Source organism: Capsicum annuum, chromosome 4 (assembly GCF_002878395.1).
Source record: "Capsicum annuum cultivar UCD-10X-F1 chromosome 4, UCD10Xv1.1, whole genome shotgun sequence".
In the NCBI taxonomy this organism is placed as follows: domain Eukaryota; kingdom Viridiplantae; phylum Streptophyta; class Magnoliopsida; order Solanales; family Solanaceae; genus Capsicum; species Capsicum annuum.
Window position 1 is genome coordinate 61,182,576 of NC_061114.1, and position 27,982 is coordinate 61,210,557.

General features: G+C 34.2%; 1 pseudogene; it reads right to left on the reverse strand.

The window, feature by feature from the left end:
- On the reverse strand, positions 1-27,982 carry LOC107869004 (annotated as a pseudogene).

The window sequence follows — 27,982 nt, forward strand, 5'->3', positions numbered from 1 at the left end:
TTATGCTGAAGCTACTTTCTGTTGGCTTGCCATGTACGTCAGGTAGATATTCCACACGTAAGAAAATGTGTTTACCACAAGTGGCTGTCAATAAAAATAACAACATCTATTTAGTTATCTTCTCTAGAAGACATATCATATGTACACATTATTTATGAAACTGCACACTAATAACAATATGTATTGGTTTTTATGTCATTATGTAAAGTTTTTGCACAATAATATTAATCTTATACTTTAACCTAAGAAACAGTGAGAAACTGTTATGATTAGTTAAATTATGCTGATGACATAATTTGTACTCTCGTCAAGCACATTACTTAAGTCCTCTGAAAATTCTACGTATAGGCGTGAAGAGACCTTTAGCATACCTGTAAATGAACCAAAACATATTTGAATATGATGAAATCACATATGGGCCAGTACATAAGACCATTAGTAGCAGTAAGAACCAAGTCACGCTTCAGTCTTGCCATAATTTCTGAACTACTTTCACCTAGTGTAGCAACCGTGAGAAATATTAGAGATAAGAAAGATGTCAAAGCTCAAAAAATAGTTAAAAATATGACTTAGAGATAACACTAGAACGGTTAAAAGATTAAGAACATACTACTTATTAACATTTTTAGTTCAAGTTCAACATTAATTTAATCCAATTAATTAATTAAGTAACCACACTTCAATGTCAAATTGGACATTGTCAGTTACATCTTGTTGCATTCTCTATGTTCATCATCATAGTTATTCGAGCATAAAACTGGTTATGTGAAGCTCACATGGAATTAAAAGTATTTAATGATTTTTTTGAAACATTGGGAATGCATCATACCCAATCAACAAGAATGGTAGTCATTAGAAGGTTAAATCTTACCTTTCTAATGACATTATTAAAACTAGAAAGAAGGAGTTGTGGCACCTCATAGAAACATTTCTTTTTTATGCAACAGTTTCATGGAATATTGCCAATATACCGAAGGGTATCTTATGTTGTTCTTTTATTAATCTGTCTAATCTATTAGCCTTGGATAGAAGTTTCTTTCTTTACAATCAATCCAGGCCAATAGCTGCTCTTGGCTTTCAGACAGCTATAGCACCGAGAGATAGAGCGAAGAGTCCATAAGGAGCTTCCAGCTCTAAGCAGGCATCAACCTCCATATATGGTCTTACGATTTTGTGGAGATTTGTGTTTTTGGTAAAACAGTTGCCCTGCCTGGTGGGCTGTTTGCCCATTAAAGCGGTATGTGAGCTGGATTTAAAATATCATGAGATAGTTCGGTCCATATCCAGTGTGGGCCTTAGAGAATTGAGTGGACCTTTTCCTAGTATGAGAGGACCGCAAAGGATGCACCTTTGGTGTTTTTTTATTTTTTTCTTGATTTCTATAGTAGTTCTGTCCTGAAGTTCAACATGGATGACAATGCCAAATGGTACTTAGTAAACAGTAGGTTATTCTAAAAGACAAGGATTTCAAATTTCTTTCTACCTTTCTCTGACCCAAACATTTTCACTCAAAACAAACAAATATTCGACTATTAACTATTATTGAAAAAACCTAGAGGAGAATAACGGTGAATATAGAACTGCATTTACTGAATGAAATAGTAAAATATACCTTACTTGAACTCAAAGAATATAATGTTTGTTCTCGGGGTGGATCGACACCACAAGTTACTGTTGGGAATAAACCCCATCATAGAAATTTTATTGCGATAAAGAAATAAATATGAAACACAATAATAATATAATTAATCAGCAAGAATAAAAAGAAAAGAGCGATAATGACACCAAGATATTTACATGTAAACTCTTCTAAATAAGGGTAAAGGTCGTAGACTGAGAGAAGCAACTAATATCACTATAACAAGTAATTTTACACTTGTAGGTTTGAGTAAAATATTCCAAAGATCACTACACACTTAAAAGAAATATCTCTTTTTTAATTTTTTTCACCACACTACATTATCACACTCTTTATTTTTCCCCCATAGACTTTATTAAACCCTTTATGATCCCTCACTCTTTTTCTCTATTTTGTTTGGAGTGTTTTAGATATTTGGGCTCCATTTTAAAAAATTAGAAACTAAAAAAAATGAATTATTTGTCATTCACAAGAAATAACTTGCTCACCAATTTATATTTTCAATCAAGTAAATTGGCACATGTTAATTAATTTAATATCACATTGCATGGATCTAATAAATTTCGTTCTCCAGTCTCATTCACCTGAAGAAGGTAGAACTAGTCTTCAAGTTTATGTGCATGCCCATAAGTTCCTTGCATAGCTCAAACTTGTCTCTTAATATAACCTCGGTCAACATATCGAAAGGATTCTCACTCATATGGATCTTCTTGACCTACAAAGATCCGTCTTCTATCTTTCTTTTAAATTCATTGATATCCCATATTGATATACTTCATCCTTGCATAGTACATGGTGCTTTTTAACAAGTGTATTGCACTTTGATTATCGCAATAGATAGTATGTTTCTTCTAATGTAATTCATGTTCTTGAAGAAATAACTTTAGCCATACCATCTCCTTGCCAGTTTCAGCAACTGTAATGTACATCGCTTCAATTATAACTTTAGCCATACCATGTTCCTTCTAATGTAATCCATGTTCTTGAAGAAATAACTTTAGCCATACCATCTCCTTGCCAGTTTCAGCAACTAAAATGTACATCGCTTCAATTATAGAGAGTGCAACCCACTTTTGCAGCTTCGAATACCATGATATAGCTTTTTCTAAAGATATAAGAAAATATCTAGTAGTGAATTTTCTATTATCAAGGTCACCCACCATATCAACATTTGTATGACCCTTCAAGATTAGATCAAATCCCCCAAAACACAAGCAGTGTCTTGTGGTACTTCTCAAGTAACTGTGTATCTACTTGACTACTTCCCAATATTTTTTTCACGATTTTCAAGGGACATGATAACAAAAATAATTGTATGAGCAATGTCAGGTATGGTACATACCATTAAATACATCAAACTCCCAACTGCTAAAGAGTAAGGAACTTTGACCACATTCACTTTCTCCTCTTTTGTTGTAGGATATATCTTCTTTCTCAACTTCAAGTGACTAGCAAGAGGTATGGTAACAACTTTAGTACACTTCATGTTGAAGCATTTAAGTACATGTTCAATGTACTTCGTCTGAGATAACCACAACATTTTTCTTATTTGTTCTCAAATAATATTCATCCCTAGAATTTATTGTGCTGGACCCAAGTCCTTTATGCTAAATGTCATTGACAAATCTCCCCTCCTCTTAGAAATCATCTCCCTATCTTTTACTATAATTAATATTTCATTCACATACAACAACAAATTAATAAAGCTGTTGTCAAAAAATCTTTTAAAGTATACACACGAATCAAAAATAAATCTTTGAGTAAGTTTGACTTTGCATGAATGAGTAAAGCTTCTTGTGCCATAGACTTGGGGCCTATTTCAACCCATAAAGACTCTTATTAGTTTAAAAATTACGCATTTCTTTTAGTCTACATCAAATCTTTATGGTTGATCCTTATGGATCTCCACTTCCAAATCTCTATAACAAAATACAGTTTTCACGTCCAACTTTTTCACTTTAAGATTTAGACTAGCTGCTAAGCTTAAAATGGTTTGAATAGAAATTATTTTGACAAAAGGTGAGAAAATTTTATCAAAATCAATACCCTTTTCTTGTTTGAATCCTTTTACCACCAATCTAACTTTTATATCTGACCAACTTGTCTTTTCTATCTCTCTTGAGTTTAAAAACTCACTTTCATTTTAGTGTCTTTTACCTTTTGAAATTTTAACCAGCTTGTACCTGACATTTTTGTATATATTCCATCTCTTTTTTCATGGCATTCATCCACTAGATCTTTTTTGGATGAGACAACACTTCCTTAAGAATTTTTAGCTCACCATTATCATTTATGAGGACATACTCTAATGAAGGATACTTGAATGACTCTGCTCTTTTTGCCTTTTTGATCTCCTCAAATATTGAGATTATTTTTACTCCTGAGTAGGCTACTCCATTTTCTTGGTAAGATCTCCAAGTTACTCCCCCTACTCGACAATATCATCAAGTTTCTCCCCATGCTTGGTAACCTCATTAACTGAACTTTCTACATATCTAGAATAGTTAGAAGTAGAAGGAATGACAATAAGGTTAGGGTTTATACCATCAATTTATTGTCCTTTTTTGATAAATCATCAGCAGTTTTGACTTCACTTATAAGATTACATCTCTAATTCTAATGACCTTCTATACAAGATCCCATAGTCTATATTCAAATTCCTTATCTTCATATCTAACGAATAAGCAGGAACTGATTTATCATCCAAATTTGTCCTTCACTCTTTCAGTATATATGCAAAAGCTTTATAGTCGAACACCTTTATATTTGAGTAGGACATCACTTTATTGGTTCAAACTCCCCCTGCAATGTCAAACTCCAATAGAACTGATAGATTATGATTGATAAGGTAATAGGTCATTTGAACCGCTTCATCTTAAAATGACGGGCAGTTAACCCATTCTGAGAATACTTATCACCTTCTCAATAATATTGCAATTCATCCTCTCAGCTATACTATTATGTTATGGGGTTTCAGGAACTATCTTCTTATGTATGATCCCATGACATAAACATATTCTTCAAATTCTCTTGAAGTGTACACACCTCTATTATTAGTAAGGAGATGCTTTAACGTTCAACCTATCTCCCTTTCCACCAGAGCATGAAACTTGTAAAATACTTGAAATATCAGAGCCTTAACTTTCAAGATATAAATACACAATTTTTATGAAACATCATCAATAAAAGTAACAATGTTATCACCCATTGATTCTACCTCTATCCACAAACATACAATATATCAAATCAAGTATACTCAACTTTCTTTTGGATGATGTCTAAAATAAAACTCTATGTTGCTTACCAAAGACGCAGTAGTCACAAGATTTTTCCTTCGTACCCTTAGCAAAAGAGATGATTGACTTTTTGTCGAGAATCTATAATTCTTTCTCGATTATATGACCCATTTTTCTATACCACACAAAATTTCTTCTTGAATTACGTCCAATTGACCTCAGCAAATTTTTACGTTTTTCTTATATAATGTACCTTGATCAACTCTTTATGCAATCTCTCCAATGCTCCCTTGGCGAGTCTTTATTTTTGATTTACAAAGTTGTTCTCATATACATCTCGATCCAAAATAATTCTTGAGATAAAATTTAACTGCAAGTCAAGAACATAACACAGGTATTTTTGAGCCAATATGCATTCGACATTTGTCTTGATACAAATTTCTTTGATTTCCATAATCTTTGAGTAACTTGTGTTACCGATTTTCACAGTACTAAAATCACTTGTTACATATCTTCAGAAAAGACCCTATATCAGTGTAGTATAGTATGATATTGTTGTATCAATCACCCATTTCGACTCTGCTCCTACCAATTGCATGAACTTAATTTCTCATTTATGAAAAGATCAACATTATCATTGTTTTACACCGTGGCCACTATATTGTCGTTATTTTTCTAGCCACTGCTTTCGTCTTTTCTCCTTTTTACAATCTCTTTTAAAGTAGCCTAGTTGATCACAATTATAGGATGTTCTAGACCTTGATTTAGATCAAACCTTTGACTTTTCACGACCTTCATATCTACCATGTTGAATTGAACTCCATTGGTGAATCCTGTCTCTATTTTCTATGATGAGCGACTGGCCATGATTTTTAGGCTTATTTCTCTTCTTTTTATTATTAGAAAAACTGATGTGACATTCTTCAAATCAATGGAGTCCTTACCATGCAAGATGGTTTTTGTCAAAGTACCGTAAGAAAATGACAATGAGTGCAAGAGCATGATGACTTTACCTTTCTCCTTGATCTTTACTTGGAGGTTAGCTAGCTATGTGATTAGTCTGTTAAACTCATTTAAATATGACAAAAAAATTATACCTTTACCCATAAATAGGGCATAAAACTATTTCCTTTGGTATAATTTATTTGTCTATGTTTCGAACATATATAAATTATCTAACTTTATCCAAATATCACATGCACTATCTTCATTGATGATGTTATTGATTACATCATCTCTTAAGTGTAACCTGATTGCACTAACAATCTTTTCATCTATTTCTTTCCAATCCTCTAGTTTCATAAATTCAAGCTTATTGGATTTGTTGCTAAATGCTTTATATAATCATTGTTGGATGAGCAGATCCTTTATCGTTTTTTTTCATATTGAGAAACCGCTATCACTAATAATGAATTTTGCTACCTCGTACTTTACTCCAAATATTTTTTTCACCGAGTATAGTATGACGAACCGCAAAAAAATATTTTTGTAAATGAGCAAAACCTATGCTCTAATACTAGCCGTAGGGGTTAAACTCCACCTCAAAATTAATATTTACGGTTATAAAAGTAATAAATGTGGAACACAACGATAATACAATTAATCAACAAGAATAACAAGAAAAGAGCAATAATGACAACAAAATTTTTGGGTGAAAATTCTTTTAAATGAGGCTAAAAACCACGGGCTGTGAGGAGCAACTGACATCAATATAGCAAAGAATTTTACACTTGTATGTCTGAGTAAAATACTTCAATGACCATTACACACTCAAAAGAAATATCTATCTTTTGATTTTCCCACCTCATTACAATATCGCTCACACTCGATTTTTCCTCACAGATTTTCTTAAACCCTATGTGATCCTCTTTTATAGGGAAAAGTTCTTGGGCTTCAAGTTGAAAAATGAAAAGAAAAAGAAATTAATTATTTGTCATCCACAAATAATTACTTGCTCACCAAGTTCTATTTTCAATCAAATATATTGACACATGCCATTACTATCAAATTGGATGGATCCAATAGTTACAAGTAGAACCCAATAACATAGGTCCAAACTTTATATGTATTGAAAAATTCACTTAATATATATGTATAAATTATCTGTCTCAGACCTAATAGTTGTTCTGTCCTATAAATTAAGAACTCAAAAATTTAAAATTCTTAATGCGCCATTGTTTGTGTTCGGACTAATTTGGATCTTTGAGTGACTTGTCATATATTATCTTATCTTTAAAATAAACAAACTAGAATGAAAAAGTTACTGTAAAAGCAGGAGAAATGGCTCTACCTTGTGCTACAGCATTCATAGAGAAGAAGATAGCAGTCATAGTAGGTCCATATAGGATTTGTCCTAAAGCTATCTTTTTCACTGTTGAAATTGTTATTTTTCTTCTATGGGTACTAGAATCTGTATTAATACAACAACAACTTCATAACAAGTTCATGTATGAACAAGAAAAATTTTGAAATTCTTTAACACCTTCAACACAAGATTATTACTAATATATCAAAGAAGTATATTAGATATCAGAAAATAGATGAAACAGAAATTTTAGACCAAGTCCCCCGAGTTCACGAAGTGTCCTTAAGGAATAATTTCTCTCACTGTACCCGAGGTTATGAAATTTTTCTCCCAGGATAAAATGGCCTTCAATCCAATTATAGCAGTACCTCAAATAATTGAATTCCACGAACTCACTTAACAGTTTGAATGATCACACAGAATATTTTTAAGAGAAGAAGAGTTTTATATTCTGAAAATTTCATATATCAAACCTGTGGATCAAAGCAGGTTTATATAGCCTATCATATGCCTCTTTAAAAAGGTGGCAGTGGTTCACTTAAATGGTGTGTATTTTCTGAAAATTTATGTCCGTTCATCCAAAGACCATGTCCTTTTTCGAATAGGTATACCAGTTCACAAAATAGTGCATCAGTTCACCCCATTTCAAAATCTACATATATGTATAAATGGAGGATTACTGTTGTCAAATAAATTTTTTTCAAAAAGATAGATCTCATCTATCGATCATTTTCCAAATCCAAAACCTAAGCCGAGTGAGCGACGACGATGGCGTGAGGCATCTCTTATTTTTTCCCTTACTTAGCATGTGGAAATGTGTTTCACAATATAAACACTTTAAAGCTTCTTTCTCCCACCAATGTGGGAGAATTTTAGTAAGCTTTCGTATTTTAAGCGCACTTTTCATTTTGGTGTAAACTCAATTTTCTCTTCCACTTAATTCCCTCCATTTTTCATTCAAACACACATAAAATCCAACAGAAAACACATCACGTTTTGGAAAGAATGCTGAGAGTGAGTTGTACCAGACATGAAGTGAAGGCCCTACAATTAGCACGGCAAAGCCAGCTGACCGCAATGTTCTTATTAAATTACACTACCATGAGCCAGAGAATAACCCTGCAATTGTCTGCGGAGGCAGAAAAAAATATGAATTTGTATATGATAGATATTAATCCCATAGTTGCACATAAAGAAACTAAAGTTATTTAAGAATTCAATTTGTCATTTAAATAAATATTTTTTCTTGCTGTATGTGTTGGGTTTTATTAGGTGCGAATGAGAAATAGAAAAGGAATGTCGTTCTTAATTAATTGGATAATGGGAGAAATTTTTGCACTTATATCAAAAGGTATTTCTATTGGTAACTCTCAAAGATTTGGGAAAAGGGTAGTGCCGTCGGTTTGTTATTTCCACAATATATTCGGGTATGCAGAATCTATATAGCAGAACAACAACTTCATCCAGTTCAAGTTTATAAACAAGAACACAATGAAGTATATCAATACCCTCAACACAAGAACAAAATGATGTTTCTAAGAGGTGTATTTATTTTTCCAGAAATAATAGATAAAGTAGAAATGAATAAGGTCAAGTCATCCAAATTCATGGAGTTTCCTTAAGGAAATAATTTCCCTCACTGTACTCGAGGTTGTGGAATTTTTCCTCCTAGGATAAAATGGCCTTCAATCCGACTATAAAGGTACCTCAAATAGGCGGATTCTACGAACGCATTGAACGATTTAATGATCACACAAAATAGTTTTTTCGACGGAAGAAGAAGAGTTTATAATCTAAAATTTTTGTAATTTTTATATCAAACCTGTGGATGAAAACCATCTTATTTATAGCCACAAGATGCCTTTTTAGAAAGAAGCCAATGGTTCACTCCAAAGGTTGCACCTTTGCTGTAAGTTCATGTCTGTTCATCAAAGATTGCATCCTTTCCTGAACAGTCATATCTTTCCATGAATCAGTGTGTCTTTTGATGAATTGTTGCATCTGTTTGTTCAACTAGTGCATCAGTTCAGTTAAAAAGCAGAAAACAGTGCATCAGTTCTGAAGCAATGCAACATTTCTGAAGTAGTGCAACTGTTCTGCATCACTATTCACGTAAAATAGTAGTGTCATTTCCTGCATCACTATTACTAAATACATATATACATACCTAAATGGAGGATTAAACACAAAAAATATTTACTGTATTTTTTCTTGGCATTGTTCGGAATTCAAATAAAGTTTGTCCAAAAAGATAGATCTCATCGATCGATCATTTGACAAATCTAAATTCAAATCCAAATCCAAAGTTGAAGCCAAATCCAAGGCCGAGCCGAGCGAGCGACGACGACGGCGCGAGGCATCTTTATTTTCTTGCCTTAATTATCCATGTGGAAGTGTGTTTCACAATATAAATACTTTAAAGTTCTCTTCTTCCACCAATGTGGGAGAAAGAGTAAATTTTCTAATTTTGAGTACACTTTCCATTCTGGTGTAAACTTAATTTTTCTCTTCCACTTGAATTCTCCATTTTCCATTCAACACACATATAGAACCCAACAATCCCCCACATGAATGAAAATGGCTATTTTTTATAAAACTTTTACGGACAAGTATGTGATCATCAAGCAAAGACTGATTGCATCTGAATAAGTGGGTTTTTCTTTAAACTTTTCGTAGTGAACATGCATCGGATGTACTTGGTCAATCGGTAGATTTGATATCTTTGAACCGTCGAGCTTTAATGTACACCTAGACAACACATGTCACACAACCAACCTTTTACCGTTTATGGTTCTTTTGGTTTTGTTCTTTTCAGCTGAGAATACGTCCCGGTTTCATGAGAGCTTAGAGAATAGGCCTTTACTAACATTCTCTTTGAAGCGACTTCCACTTCACCCTTGCATAGGTCATTTCTAAATATCCAATCCTATAAATTAAACTATTTGGTCAAATCTGCCATTTAGATAATCATTAAACGACTTTTCACCTTAAGTCTTATAATAGATTACTATACATTGTCTACATTATGAGAATGGGTTGGGTAATTGACAATGTTGAACCTGTCAGACACAACTTTGTTTGATCTCCTTGAACCTAGCTCTTGGGATCTCCAGTCTACTAGGTAGAGTTACCGCCATGCTGATTTATCCTAGGCCTTAAACCCATTCCCTTGGATGCCCTTTCTACTCCTTCCCTAGATAGGCCTTTTGTAAGTAGATTCGACATATTATCCTTTGACTTTACATAGTATATAGTGATAATTCCACCAGAGAGAAGTTCTCTAATGGTATTATGTCTTCGTCTTATATGACGGGATTTATCGTTGTACATCATGCTCCCTGCCCTACCTATTGCCCCTTGGCAATCATAGTGTATACATACTGGTGCCACTGGCTTGGGCCAATACGAAAAATCTTCCAAGAAATTCCAGAGCCATTCTGCTTCTTTACCGGCTTTATCTAATGCGATAAATTCAGATTTCATTGTAGAGGGAGCAATACACATTTGTTTGGATGATTTCCAAGAGACTGCTCCTTCACCGATAGTAAATACATATCCACTTGTGGATTTTAATTCGTTTGATCTGGTGATCTAATTTGCATCACTATATCCTTCAAGTACTGTAGGATATTTATTATACTGCAAAGCATAATTTTGAGTGTATTTAAGATACCACAAAACTCTTTTCATTGCCATCCAATGAGTTTTGTTGGGATTACTCGTGTACCGACTCAATTTACTGATAGCGCATGCTATGTATGGTCGTGTACAGTTCATTATATACATTAAATATCCCAATACTCTTGCGTACTCCAATTGTGAGTCACTTTCACCTTCATTCTTTCGAAGTGCAAAGCTCGCATCCAATAGAGTCTTGGCAATACCGAATTCCATATACTTGAACTTGTTAAGTACCTTTTCGATATAATGAGACTGTGACAATGACAACCTTTGTGGAGTTTGATAGATTCTTATACCTAATATCACATCTGCAATTCTAAGGTCCTTCATATCAAACTTGCTCTCGAGCATTTATTTTGTTGCATTTATGTCGGAAATGTCTCTACTGATGATCAATATATCATCCACATATAAATATACAAGGACTTGGTTATTTGGAGTGTCTTTAATATAAACACATTTATCATATTCATTTATTTTAAATTAGTTTGCCAATATGGTTTGGTCAAACTTTGCATGCCATTGTTTTGGTGCTTGCTTTAGTCCATATAACGACTTGATAAGTTTACACACCTTGTTTTTCTTTCCTGGAACCACGAAACCTCAGGTTGTTCCATGTATATTTCTTCCTCGAAATCTCCATTTAGGAATGTGGTTTTCACATCCATTTGATGGATTTGAAGATCATATACCGCCACCAAGGAAATTAACATTCGAATCGAGGTTATCCTTGTTACTGGAGAGTATGTATCAAAGTAATCAAGGCCTTCTTTCTGTTTGAAGCCTTTTACTACAAGTCTTGCCTTGTATTTGTCAATAGTACCATCTGCTTTCATTTTCTTTTTAAAGATCCATTTAGAACCTAAAGGTTTATTTCAGGGAGGAAGGTTAACTAATTCCCATGTATGGTTGCTTAAGATTGAATCTATCTCACTATTGACTGCCTCTTTCCAAAAGGATGAGTCTGACGACAACATTGCTTCTTTAAACATTTGAGGCTCATTTTCTAAGAGAAATGTTACAAAATCCGATCCAAATGAAGTTGAAGTTCTTTGACGTGTACTACATCATGGATTTTCTACATTATGTATATTCTCATTTGGTTCATCTCGAGGTCGTTTAGATCCTCCACTAGACTATTCATGTCTAAGTTTATACGGGTAAATGTTTCCAAAGAATTCATCATTGTCTGATTCAACTACCGTATTTTCACTAATATCTGGATGTTTAGATTTATGAACCAAAAATTGACACGCTTTACTACTTTTAGCATATCCTATGAACATTCAATCCACCGTTTTAGGTTCTATCTTAACCCTTTTAGGTATAGGAACTTGAAATTTTGCTAGACACCCCCACACTTTTAAATATTTCAACTTAGGTTTCCTTCCTTTCTATTTTTCATAAGGAATTGATTGTGTCTTACTATGGGGAACTCTGTTGAGTATACGATTGACCGTAAGGAAAGACTCCCCCCAAAAGTTTTGCGGTAAACTAGAACTTATAAGTAAGGCATTCATCATTTCCTTCGAAGTTTGGTTTTTCCTTTCTGCAATTCCATTAGATTGAGGTGAATATGGGGCTGCAATTTGATGGATTATTCCATTCTCTACACATATTTGCGCAAAGGAAGATTTATATTCTCCACCCCTATCACTTCTTATAATTTTGATCCTTTTGTTTAACTGATTTTCAACTTCAGTTTTATATTGCCTAAACACATCTATTGCTTCATCCTTACTGCTTAGCAAGTAGACATAACAATATCTGGTACAGTCATCAATAAAAGTTATGAAATACTTTTTCCCACAACGTGACAGTGTTGACTTTATATCACAAATTTCACTGTGTATTAAGTCTAAGGGATTGGAATTCCTTTCAATGGACTTATAAGGATGGTTTGCATACTTTGATTCCACACACGTTTGACACTTAGATTTATTGCACTCAAAGTATGACACTTCTATGTTAAAATAACATTCGTTGAATGAAAATAAAGAGATATTTTGTTGGTTCAAAAAATTATCAATCAAGCAGACCATTTGACCAAACCCGTGTTATTTCCACAATATATTCGGGTATGCAGAATCTGTATAGCAGAAAAACAACTTTATCTAGTTCAAGTTTATAAACAAGAACACAATGAGGTATATCAATACCCTTAAGACAAGATCAAAATGATCTTTCCAAGAAGTGTATTTATTTTTCTAGAAATAATAGATGAAGTAGAAATGAATAAGGCTAAGTCGTCCGAATTCATGGAGTTTCCTTAAGGAAATAATTCCCCTCACTGTACCCGAGGTTGTGGAATTTTTCATCCTAGGATAAAATGGCCTTCAATCTGACTATAGCGGTACCTCAAATAGGCGGATTCTACGAACGCACTGAATGATTTAATGATCACACAGAATAGTTTTTTCAAGAGAGGAAGAAGAATTTATTATCTGAAATTTTTGTAATTTCTATATCAAAACTGTGGATGAAAACCAGGTTATTTATAGCCACAAGATGCCTTTTTAGAAGGGAGGCAATGGTTCACTCCAAAGATTGCACCTTTGCTGTAAGTTCATGTCTATTCATCAAAGATTGCATCCTTTCCTGAACAGTCATATCTTTCCATGAATCAGTGTGTCTTTTGCTGAAAAGTTGCATCTGTTTGTTCAATCAGTACATCAGTTCAGTTAAAAAGCAGAAAATAGTGCATCAGTTCTGAAGCAATGCAATATTTCCAAAGCAGTACAACTGTTCTGCATCACTGTTCATGTAAAATAGTAGCATCAGTTCCTGCATCACTATTACTGCATGCATATATATATACATACATAAATGGAGGATTAAACACAAAAAATATTTACTGCGTTTTCTCTTGGCATTGTTCAGAAATCAAATAAAGTTTGTCTAAAAAGATAGATCTCATCGATCGATCATTTGACAAATCCAAATCCAAATCTGAAGCCGAAGCTGAAGCCGAGGCCGAGCCGAGCGAGCGACAACGACGGAGTGAGGCATCCCTATTTTCTTGCCTCACTTATCCATTTGGAAGTGTATTTCACAATATAAACACTTTAAAGTTCTCTTCTTCCACCAATGTGGGAGACAGAGTAAACTTTTTAATTTTAAGTACACTTTCCATTTTGGTGTAAACTCAATTTTTCTCTTCTACTTAATTTCTCCATTTTCCATTCAACACACATATATAACCCAACAATCCTCCACATGAATGGGAATGACTATTTTTCATAAAACTTTTACGGACAAGTATGTGATCATCAAGCAAAGACTGATTGCATCTGGATAAGTGAGTTTCCCTTTGAACTTTCCGTAGTGAACATGCATCGGATGCACTTGGTCAATCGGTAGATTTGATATATTTAAACCGTTTAATGTACACCTAGACAACATATGTCACACAACCAACCTTTTACCGTTTATGGTTCTTATGGTTTTATTCTTTTCAGCCATGAACACGTCCCGATTTCATGAGAGCTTAGAGAATAGGCCTTTACTAATATTCTCTTTGAAATGGCTTCCACTTCGCCCTCGCATAGGTGATTTCTAAATTTTCAATCCTATAGATTAAACTTCTTGGTCAAATCTGCCAAATTTAGATAATCATTAAAAGACTTTTCACCTTAAGTCTTATCCTAGTTTACTATACATTGTCTATATTATGAGAATGGGTTGGGTAATTGATAATGTTGTACCTGTCAGACACAACTTTGTTTGATCTCCTTGAACCTAGCTCTTGGGATCTACAGTCTGCTAGGTAGAGTTACTGCCATGCTGACTTTTCCTAGGCCTTAAACCCATTCTCTTGGATGTCCTTTCTACTCCTTCTCTAGATAGGCATTTTGTAAGTGGATCCGACACATTATCCTTTGACTTTACATAGTCTACAGTGACAATTCCACCAGAGAGAAGTTCTCTAATGGTATTATGTCTTCGTCTTATATGACGGGATTTATCGTTGTACATCATGCTCCCTGCCCTACCTATTACCGCTTGGCAATCATAGCGTAGACATACTGGTGCCACTGGCTTAGGCCAATATGGAATTTCTTCCAAGAAATTTCAGAGCCATTCTACTTCTTCACCGGCTTTATCTAATGTAATAAATTCAGATTCCATTGTAGAGGGAGCAATACACGTCTATTTGGATGATTTCCAAGAGACTGCACCTCCACCGATAGTAAATACATATTCACTTATGGATTTTACTTTGTTTGATCCGGTGATTCAATTTGCATCACTATATCCTTCAAGTACCGCAGGATATTTTTATAATGCAAAGCATAATTTTGAGTGTATTTAAGATACCCCAAAACTCTTTTCATTACCATCCAATGAGTTTTGCTGGGATTACTCGTGTACCGACTCAATTTACTGATAGCGCATACTATGTATGGTCGTGTACAGTTCATTATATATATTAAACATCCCAATACTCTTGCATACTCCAATTGCGAGTCTCTTTCACCTTCATTCTTTTGAAGTGCAAAGCTCGCATCCAATGGAGTCTTGGCAATACTGAATTCCATATACTTGAACTTGTCAAGTACCTTTTCGATATAATAAAACTGTGACAATGCCAACCCTTGTGGAGTTAGATGAATTCTTATACCTAAGATCACATCTGCAACTCCAAGGTCCTTCATATCAAACTTGCTCTCGAGCATTTATTTTGTTGCATTTATGTCAGAAATGTCTCTACTGATGATCAACATATCATCCACATATAAACATACAATGACTTGGTGATTTGGAGTGTCTTTAATATAAACACATTTATCACATTCATTTATTTTGAATTTGTTTGCAAACATGGTTTGGTCAAACATCGCATGCCATTGTTTTGGTGCTTTCTTTAGTCCATATAACGACTTGATAAGTTTACACATCTTGTTTTCCATTCCTAGAACCACAAAACCCTTAGGTTGTTCTATGAATATTTCTTCCTCTAAATCTCGATTTAGGAATGCGGTTTTCACATCCATTTAATGGATTTGAAGATCATATACCGCCGCCAAGGAAATTAATATTCAAATCGAGGTTATCCTTGTTACTGGCGAGTATATATCAAAGTAATCAAGACCTTCTTTCTATTTAAAGCCTTTTGCTACAAGTCTTGCCTTGTATTTGTCAATAGTACCATCCGCCTTCATTTTCCTTTTAAAGATCCATTTAGAACCTAAAGGTTTATTTCTGGGACGAAGGTCAACCAATTCCCATGTATGGTTGCTTAAGATTGAATCTATCTCACTATTGACTGCCTCTTTCCAAAAGGATGAGTCTGACGATGACATTGCTTCTTTAAACATTTGAGGCTCATTATTTAAGAGAAATGTTACATAATCTGATCCAAGCGAAGTTGACGTTCTTTAACGTGTACTACGTCTTGGATTTTCTTCATTATGTACATTATCATTTGGTTTATCCCGAGGTCGTTTAGATCCTCCACTAGACTGTTCATGTCTAAGTTTATATGGGTAAATATTTTCAAAGAATTCAGCATTATCTGATTCAATTACCGTATTTTCACTAATATCTTGATGTTAGGATTTATGAACCAAAAATCGATATGCTTTACTACTTTTAGCATATCCTATAAACATGTAGTGCACCATTTTAGGTCCTATGTTAATCCTTTTATGTATAGGAACTTGAACCTTCGCTAGACACCCCTACACTTTAAAATATTTCAAGTTAGGTTTCCTTTCTTTCCATTTTTCATAAGGAATTGATTGTGTCTTACTATGGGGGACTCTATTGAGTATACGATTGGCCGTAAGAATAGCCTCCCCCCATAAGTTTTGTGGTAAACCAGAACTTATAAGTAAGGCGTTCATCATTTTCTTCAAAGTTTGGTTTTTTCTTTCCGCAATTCCATTAGATTGAGGTGAATATGGGGCCATATTTTGATGGATTATTTCATTCTCTACACATATTTATGCAAAGGGAGATTTATATTCTCTGCCCCTATCACTTCTTATCATTTTGATCTTTTTGTCTATCTGATTTTTAACTTTAATTTTATATTGCCTAAACGCATCTATTGCTTCATCCTTACTACTTAGCAAGTAGACATAACAATATCTAGTGCAATCATCAATAAGAGTTGTGAAATACTTTTTCCCACCACGTGATGGTGTTGACTTTATATCATAAATGTCAGTGTGTATTAAGTCTAAGGGATTGGAATTCCTTTCAACGGACTTATAAGGATGCTTCGCATACTTCGATTCCACACTCGTTTGACACTTAGATTTATTGCACTCAAAGTGTGGAAAAACTTCTAAGTTAATCAGTTTTTGTAACATTTTGTAATTAACATAGCCTAAACGTTCATTCCATAAATCATAAGACTCAAGAAAATAAGATGAATTCGAACTTTTATTTATTTCAACAATCATTACATTCATCTTATAAAGGCCTTTGGTCAGATAGCCTTTTCCTACATACATTTCTCCTTTGCTAATTACAATTTTCCCAGAAACGGTTACACATTTGAATCCGTTGTTATCTAGGAGTGAAACAAAAATTAAATTCCTACATAACTCCGAAACATATAACACATTGTTCAGTGTCAAGACCTTGATGGAAGTCATCTTTAAGTAAATTTTTCCTGTTTCCTCCACCTTAGCAGTAGTGGAGTTGGTCATGTAGAGCATTTCTTCTACTTGAGCCAGAGAAAATGACGAGAACAACTCTTTGTTTGTGCAAACATGGTGTGTGGCACCCGAATCCATCCACCATTCGCGTGGATTCCCTACTAAGTTGCATTCTGTGAACATAACACACAGATCAACATATTCTTTGTTGGACTCAATCATATTTACTTAGTCCTTTTTCTTGCCTTTCTTTGAGGCTCGACAATTCGTGGACTTGTGGCCAATCTTGCCACAGTTGAAGCATTTTCCCTTGAATTTTTTCTTGGGTTGATTGCTTTCTTGTTCAGCTTTCTTTCTCTTCTTAGAATTGTTTTGATCATCTTCTACAATATGTGCTCCATTAATTGTAGAATTTCTATTTGACCTTCTTTTGGAAGCTTTATTATCCTCTTCAATACGGAGTTAGACGATAAGATCTTCAACGATCATCTCCTTACGTTTATGTTTTAAGAGTTTTTGAAGTCTTTCCACAATGGTGGTAGCTTCTCAACTATCGCTGCTACTTAGAAAGCATCATTCATAATTAAACCTTCTGCTAGGAGATCATGTATGATGACATGCAACTCCTGTACTTGAGAGAAACAGATTTGCTATCTATTATTTTGAAATTCAGGAACCGTACAACAAGGAATTTCTTAATTTCTGCATCCTCCATTTTATATTTCCATTCAAATGCCTACCACAGTTCCTTTGATGTCTTGGTTCCACTATAGACATTGTAGAGGTCGTCTTGGAGACCACGCAGAATATAGTTCCTGCAAAAGAAGTCCAAATGTTTCCAAGCTTCTACAATAACGAACCGGTCTTTGTCCGAGGTTTCCTCGGACACCTCAGGAGCATCTTTGCTCATGAACCGTTGTAGACATAAAGTGGTGAGGTAAAAGAACATCTTTTGCTGCCACCGCTTGAAGTCAATGCCCGAAAATTTTTCGCGCTTCTCTGCCGGTGCCATTGTTGGCGGAGCATTTGTGTGGCTTGATGAAACAATATTTTTTCCCCCCACAGTCGTAGCCATGTCATGTATTTGACTTTCAGTTTTCATTTTTCCTGTTCCCACGAGACAGAAAAATTTAGTATTTTTCAGAATACTATTTATAAAGTTAAATCACTTGAAACTCTTTTCTTGTTTCTAGTTAGCGATAAAGTTTTTATTACTTCGAATCGTCAACTGAGTGAACCTTAACTTGTGATGAAGATTTTATGTCTCCTAATCACTAGTTAAATTCTAGCGGAGTAGAAAGCTTAAGCTTTAATCTCCAAAAACAAGTAATACAAATTCTGTAAACTTTATTTCCTTAAGATTGTTATTTCCACAATATATTCGGGTATGCAAAAACTGTATAGCAGAATAACAACTTCATCTAGTTCAAGTTTATAAACAAGAACACAATGAACTATGTCAATACCCTTAACACAAGATCAAAATGATCTTTCCAAGAGGTGTATTTATTTTTCCAGAAATAATAGATAAAGTAGAAATGAATAAGGCCAAGTTGTCCAAATTCACGGAGTTTTCTTAAGGAAATAATTCCCCTCACTGTACCCGATGTTGTGAAATTTTTCCTCCTAGGATAAAATGACCTTCAATCCGACTATAGCGGTACCTCAAATAGGCGGAGTCTACGAACGCACTGACCGATTTAATGACCAATACTGTGTGATCATTAAATCGTTCAGTGCGTTCGTAGAATCCGCCTATTTGAGGTACCGCTGTAGTCGGATTGAAGACCATTTTATCCTGGGAGAAAAAATTCCACAACCTCGGGTACAGTGAGGGGAATTATTTTCTTAAGGAAACTCCGTGAATTCGGACGACTTGGCCTTATTCATTTCTACTTCATCTATTATTTCTGGAAAAAAAATACACCTCTTGAAAAGATCATTTTGATTTTGTGTTGAGGGTATTGATATACTTCATTGTGTTCTTGTTTATAAACTTGAACTAGATGAAGTTGTTGTTCTACTATACAGATTCTGCATACCCGAATATATTGTGGAAATAACACAGTTTTGGTCAAATGGTCTGCTTGATTGATAATTTTTTGAACCAACAAAATATCTCTTTATTTTCATCCTGCGAATGTTATTTTAACATAGAATATGTATTCGCATCTGAGGATTATATTTAATTCGCGATACACAATAAATTTTGTATACTCAGAAAGTTTAAGTAACGTTTCTGTTCTTCTGGTTTGTTTATTTTTTAGTTTATTTAGTATAATCTTGTATACTGTTTCGAACACTGGCTACCAACAACGGGTAGAGTGGTCGGTACCTGAGAAGACAAATCAGCAGCAGTCAGAATAAAAGTGCAGGTGATGGTCTTGGTGAGAATAGGGCGAGTGTCGATTATTTGTAGACACCGCCCAATGAACCCAACTTTGCTAGAAGCAGCTCCAGCAGATGATGAGAAATACCTACTGCATGGAGTACCGTAATTTTTTGGACTTACTAATTCTGTTTAAAAGCTTGAGAATAGATCATTTTGGAATGTAGAAATTGGTGACATGATGATAGAGATATTGGTGGGACTGCTTGAAGCTATTTTTGAGGAAAGATACAAACCTCTCTGTTTTTCCCAAAATGGAAAATGTCTTCCTTGTTTTTTTTTTTTTTTTTTTTTTTTGTTTTTTCGGAGAGAGATCTTCAAACAAGTTCTTATGTTTGCTTTATTATATATCAGGGAGGAAAAATTAGTAGGGAATAGAAATTTATGTGATGACTAGTCCAAAGTGAAGAAGGGTGTGCTATAGGATGGCGCATGCTTAATTTCTGGTGGGAAGTTTGGCAACTTATAAAAGATACTTACTAGTTGATTCAATATATCTAAGGAACGTTTTCGACTTGATATATATTGACATTAATTACATCTCCAATAGTTCTTTTTAATATTTTAGAACTAAATATTTTATCATGCCCTGATTGGTTTCAAAGTACGTTCATACTTCAACTTTATCTCTATTTTGTAAAAACCAAAAGAAAAGTAATATAAGGGTCGGGGAAACTAAGGTTCGGTTTGGAAAGCCACCTCATATTTAGAGTTGGTGTAATTATTAGGATAGTAAATATACAACTTAGTAATTTAAGCAGCATAGTAATTGCAATGACATGCTTGTTTAGCATAACGTAATTCTATTGTAATTACATAGTATGTTAGGTTTCACAAGTGCTATTATACAGTTAGGTCAAATTTTAAAATAAAATTAATAATCAAAAATTTAAAATTAATATTTGACAAGTGATGTGTTTTTTCTTAATGATATTAAATTGGTTACTTAAAATACAGATTGTCACTTAAAAATATATTTATTAATATATATATATATATATATATATATATATATAATATTTTAATTTATTCAGTTATAAAAATTAAAATTACAATCTTTTAAAGAACATTTTCAGTTATAAAAACTAAAAGAATAACTTTTTAAGGACATCATCTTATGCATGTTTGACGAAAGATTAATCTTATAAATATAATAACATAAAATTATTCAAGATTTGACAAAAAAAAACTACCAATGAGTAAAATGCAATGTGAAATAACAAATCAATATTGGTAAAGCAAATAAATTGAAATAAAAATAAACATAAATTCAAAGTTCAAAAAGAAATTAATATAATATTCTTATGTCAAATTCCAACATAACATAAAGGCCAAATCCATCGATAAACATCTCAACTTGGCACGATATTTTTCTTAGACACCTAAAATGGACGATGTTCATTTTAAACACCTAAACCATCTATTAACTGTGTCATTTTGACACTATTTTTATAATCAACTGATATTATAAGGTGTGTGTAATACACACATTGTTGACATAACATACGACCAATTAAAAAGAGACATGAGTCACTTTTGTGTTAAATAATAGTTTTAAATAAATTATAATTAACAAATTTAATTTTTAAATAATTAATTCGAATTAAAAATATTTAATAAATAAATGACTCCCCCTCCCCACCCCCAACATTTCTTCTCCAAGTACCCCCACTCCAATTGGCTGCAATTGCTCCCCCACCTCCACCCCTTCAAACTCCTCACTCCAAGATTATCTTCTTCAAGTACCCCCACCTCCAAAATATTATTGCAGCAATGCCCCCCCTAAAAAAATTAATTATTTTCTCTAATATTCCACCCCAAAATTATTGTCGTTGCAACACTCTTCTCTCCTTCCCTCCCCGATTTTTTTCTTTTCCTCTTGTTTTGATTAATTTAATTGAAGAAAAAAATATTAGAACTGCTCTAAACTCCAGCGAAACAGTGTTGGTCGGAGTTTATGAAACTCATCTAAGTTGAAATTTTTTCCTCAACCAAATTTGCCACTTTCTCAATGTCTTTCAAATTTTGAGTCAATGTTATATTTCATGTCAAATAAATTCTAAAATTGAGTAAATGACCTTGTGGACATGTTAGTTGAAGTCTCAACATACGTGCAAAGCTGTGGAATTATTTGTGTTATCTGATGGTGGAATTTAAAGCATTCTTTGATAGTTACTCTTGCAAACCTAAATTTGTTTAGTTATCTGGAAATGAGATTAAACAATTATACAATCATTGGCGATAGTGTTGATGATTCCGACGGGTTTATAGTGTGGGGAGACCCAAAAATAGTGATAAAGAAGAAGGGCTAAAAAAAAAAAAGAAGAAGCATATTTTTAAAATTATTTTCGAATAAATAAGAAGCTTTACTTGCTCATGGCGAGTTTGTGACACTCACCATGCCATGCCATCTAAAAGTATCAAAATGACATAGTTGGTGGCTAGTTTAGGTATCTAAAATGAACACAGTCAACTTAAGGTGCCAAAGTGAAAGATCGTGCCAAGTTGAGGTGCCTGTCGATGGATTTGGCCTAACAGAAAATAAGTTTCTACATAACATAAATAATATAATTCAATAGAAAAAGAAAAAATAAATCTATAACCTCACTCAACATTGAAATTCTACTTTAGTCTAAAGTTAGAACAATAATGTGACAATCTAAATGAAGAAAAAATAAAATTAAAAAAAGAAATGAAAATACACACGATTACATGAAATCAAAGGAAGTAAAGATTGAGAAATGAGTAGAAGGAAAATGAAAGATAAATAATGTAAAATAAAAAATTAAATTTAAAAGAAAAGATTAAATAAAATAATAAAAAAAGAAATAAAAAGTAACCTTATAATTACACCATGTATTAACCAACAATTTTCACCTTCTCTGAAAATTGCAGAGTGCAATTTTTTTAATTAAAGGTCAAAAAGCTAGATTTTATTCAATAAAAAAGAATAATTGTATATGAAAGATCAGGCCCAAGTCATAGTGACCTAGCCTAATGACACGACCCGCCCTGGGGCCTTGTCGTAATGAGCGTTTCAAGTTCGACCAGGATCGGAGACCACCTCCGTTACCCAACCCAACCTCTCGCCACCTGTCCTAAGTTGGCTTAATTCCGAGCATGTAATAAAATAGTGTAACCACTCACATAAAGACTCTGGAAATAGATCACAACTGTGACTTGTACGAATCGAACCATGAGGACTTAAATCAAAGACACAAAAAGTAAAGAAGATAGATAGGAAAACAAGGATAGAAAGATAGACACAAAATTGATACCAAAAGGGCATTCGAAGGTTGTATCAAATCCTAAAACCTTCTTTAATAACTATCAATAGGAACCTAACTCTTATGTGACCGCAAAGGGATTAGATCCTCCTTTAAACCATTGTTTCTAATCAAAGTTCAACACATGCTTTTTCAAGCACTCAAACACTCCCATGGAGTCTCATGAATACATCATGTAAAAATATCATCCCAAAACTAAGAAAATAATCCTAGCTACCAAGTGTTTATAGTTTGGCTACATATTACATAATTAGGGCCCAAAAGTGACCCAAATGTAAGAAAAGACCTACCATGGTCTGTTTTAATCTGCTCTTGAAATGCTAGAGCAGATCAAAAATGGATCTAAAGTGACTTGAGCGCATGACCTTTCCAAGGGAATTTCGAGCCCTGTTTTGCACTCCTTCGACCTCACCAAAGTCCTTTGGCCCTCGTTAATGGTAATCATCCTCCATGTGGAATCTTTTAAAAGAACTAAGGAGTCATCAAGCACCTCGAGCATCATACGTATCTTATCCAAAGGTCCGGATAAAATTTAGCTTGTATCATCCCCCCCTTCTTAAAAAGAATTCAACCTCAAATTCAAACCTTGCAAACTTAAGGAAGGATAAACAAATACAATATCCTCATGACATGAGGGTTAGGGTTAGCACAAATAATTATAGCATCATGCCTAGGTTGTACACACTTAAGATATAACCAAGTATCCTTTGTTTTGAACATTAAAAACTTATCGAAGAATGCACAAAAGGGGTGGCTATGGATTTCATCAAGAGATAAGGAAATCACAAAGGTTATAATGGCATCAAATAGTTCAAAGGGTAAACTACCTTCACCTTAAGAGCCATAAGACACAATTATTTTTTTACCTCTTTAAGAGACCATATCAAGAGTGGTGCCTCAATTGGTTTTAAAGTCCACAAAACCCATATAGCATTGTCATTCAAGAAAGTAGACCAACCAATACGTTTCCTACCTTAGCATAAAACAAATAAAAAATAGCATAGATATCATCATAAGCAAAGAGGTAGTATAAGAAGCAATCAATTGTATAAGCATCATCCTAGGTGATAGTATCTATAAGAAGGCTATTTAGCTCAAATAACATAGCACATAATGCACACAAGGATAAAATCAAGGCATTTAAGCACGTATGACTCTTTCCTTTCAAACAACTTCCCAAAGAAAAGAAATTCATTAATGGGGTCATGTCCTTAGTAGTTTATTTATATTTATTAACAAAGGTAAGCATGCTGCCAAGAGCCCCACAAGATACTTCAAATTGTCCAACCCTATGAAGGTGACAAGAAGTCCTAAGCATCCATGGGCTCTTCAATAAAAAAAATAATCAACTTGGCATCCACAAGTTGGAATTCACACAATTTAAGCATAAGTGTGTCAAGCAAGGATGCAAGTTTATAAGCAACACCCAAAGAAGACAATGACATATTTGCCCTCGGGTTCTCAAGAATGATACCACCTTGGAGAAGGAGGTCATCAATTTCACTCAAGTATTAAAGAAGGAAATCACATAAATGTAATTCCTCCAAAGTAGTTTCAAGAGAAGACTTTCTTATTGACCTACAAGTAGTGGAACCTTGGTCAAGAATGGAAACACATAATGGTGAACTCTCTTGGAGCTTTTCACTACTCCCCTTCTTAAAAAACCCTTCATCTTGGCTGGAGTTCTTTCCTTTACACAATGTTGGTCCCTCAAGTGGATTATGAATCCCCAAGAAAGACTTTTAATCATACGGAAAAATACCAACAACTTCATTCAAACTTTGCTTGTCATGTGGACCAAGCAATAAGTTGGGTATGCCATAATCACCATATCCAAAGTTGGCACTGAGGTAAAATGGAAAGAGTGGCCATAGACATGGGTCTAGACAACACTCTTTTTCACCACTAGCTTCACCCAAACTAAAAGATATACTCTACTTATAAGCATAAACATCATCAAAAGCAAAGGTAGAGTAGAGAAATGTATCACTCAAGTCAGCTTCAACTAAGATGCCCTCATGCACGTACTCACTATTAGATTCAAAATCATCACCATGAGTGTTCTTAACAATAAGGTCACACAAATTAGACGAGGAAAAAATTTCCAAACTATTGATACTTTCTCTTTCAATAAAGGGATCCTCAAGTGGACACATACCACCACCAATATCAAAGGAATTATTACTTAGTCCTTCACAAGGAGTAAGCAATTTACCTTGTAAATATCAAACAAGGGTGGGGTGTCATATAAAGAATCGTATCCATAATAATTTTCTAAGGAACAGTCACTTATTGGGTTTCTTAAAGATTTATCATCACCCAATTGATTATTCCTCTCCAAGACTTCACGTTTCTTTCCATTAAAAGTACTCTCATATTCCAATAAGAGATTTCTATATTTAGGAGGAATGTTGTCACACCATATGGGTTGTCATATGGAATATAGCCCTCAAGATGAGCTATATCAATAATGCTATAAAAACCACTAGGTAATTCACTAAGAGTGAGCCATCATCTTTAAACAAGATATTATTCTTAAAGAGAGAAGGATGTATTCATAGAGAGGATGTAGAACATGCAAGTCCATTTCGTAAAAGACCATTATCAAGTGTCAAAGATGTTTCAAGCACATGATCATCCCTATGAGCCAAGAAAGCATTAGGATTTTTACTAAAAGATAAGCTCAAAGGGTCACTCCCATTTTGTTGACCAACATTCTCAATTTCATCACTCACTTAAGGTTCTCTAATCACATTACACACATCCTCAAGTGATGGACTAGTTTTGCACATAAGTTGATCAACATAATTTCCATAAGATGATGTAGTAACATCCAACACAATGGCTTCAAACCTTGGTGGACATAAATTGATCTTACAAGAAGAGTCAATTCGGTCATCCATAGGATCAACTAGTGTATCCACACTCATAATATGTACATCATCATTAAGAGGCAAAGAATCATTAGACTCACTTAATTAGAATCACATATAGGTAAGTTACTTATCACACTCAATGGACTACTAGCCACACAATCATCATTTTCATGCACAAGAGTGTAAGAGTTAGCTATTTTACCTTATATTTCTTGAGTACATTATTTTTTATCTTGGTGTGAAGGTCCTCCACAAGCTTTGGATTTAATTAAGATTTCCCTCATCAAGTCTTCAAAGGGAATCTTCTCTTTTAGCACTTTTTCTCTTCCACTTGCCATGTTACTACCTACACACATGTCCTTATTAAAAGGACAAATAATGTTAGCTCTGGTTGGTGGCAACCCCCTCACTTCACTCCTAACAACCGATACTTTTCTCTCTCTTAGGTTGCCACCTTACACTCCCTTACTCCTCTCAATCTTTTGTCTTTCAATTTCTTTTTTCTTGGAGTATGTGACCACATTACCTTCAGATTTGGGAAGGGTAGGTGGAAAGAGATAGTTTTCCCATTGGTTTAATAAAATTTGAGGCCAATTTTGCACATTTGGAATCTTATGTTGTGCAAACTAATCAGCACCTAAGCATAAGTGTCCATGTTCCAAGGGGATTATGTCACACCACACCTCCTCAAAGTACTCACCTCGAGTTAAGGAAACCTTTACGGTCTCGAAGACTCTATAGCCTTCCAAGACGTAAAAAAAATGCTTGGACACTCAAGGCATACCTAGATAATCAACCATAAGAGGAGTTATGTAGTTTGTTTGAGACCAATCATCAAGTTTAAGAACACATCTCAGAACTCCACAAATCTCTATCCATCTTGAACAAGGTTGTCTTCTTGGATCACTATTATAAATCTTCGTGTAACCCTTTGGGATATAGATTGGCCTCAAAAACTCTTTCAAGGCACCCCAAGTTTGAGTAGGATTACTTGAAAGTTTACTCCATTCTAAGGTCGGACCTGGAATGTACTTAAGGGCATATGTAGCTTGTTTGGTTTAGCTCATAGCATAATACTCGAAGATCCTTTCGCATTGCCATTCCCAATCAAGGTAAACTTTGGGATCTTGTTCTCCTTTGAAGATAGATAGAGTAGGAAGAAATTGACTCCTACTATATCCTCCATTCATACCTTGGTTCACACTTCCACACTTTTGATCATGGCTATATTCATAGCCCTCTTAATCCCTATCTTCTTCATAGCCATAACATTCTTCACCACAATCATAGTTTCCTATGTCGTAGTCAAAATCATACGAGGCTATCAAAGACATGTTCCCCTTATATATCCTTGAACCTACAAATTGAAAAAACAAGATTAGTAGTAAAGATCCTCACCAACACTCGTATGAACTCACCTTTGTGATCCTCACAATTAGAGCGGCGAATATTAACAGTTGCTTATACTCTGATGGACAATAAGGTGTCAATCTCTACTTTGCGGTAGGAGTGGATTCTTATTTGATTGAATAAAAGAAATAAAAACTATTTAAGGACTTGAATCAAGAAATCACAAAGAATTGAAAAAGAGAAAATCTTGAAAGAAATCAGAAGATGAAAGAAATAGAACTCAAGAACTAATCAATCAACTTAGTAGCTGAATTACTATTTGATGAGTAGTTTAGGAATCAAAAGAAGAGTTTAGGAACCAAGAATATGAAATTTAGGAATCAAACCTTGAGCAAAATGGAATCGTAAAGCTTGAGATGTGTTTGGAGGCTTGATTTGTGTTAGAAGGGGTTAATCTACGTCTGGGGACCTGCTCTCGCAGGTTGGGCGTATCTCCAACGTACCTTGGACGCAGATGGATGTACCCATACTGATTTGACATGTGTTTGGGCTGCTGCAGTAGTTCCAACGCAGGTCAAGGGCAGATGGGGCGCAGATGAGCCCCCAGCCAT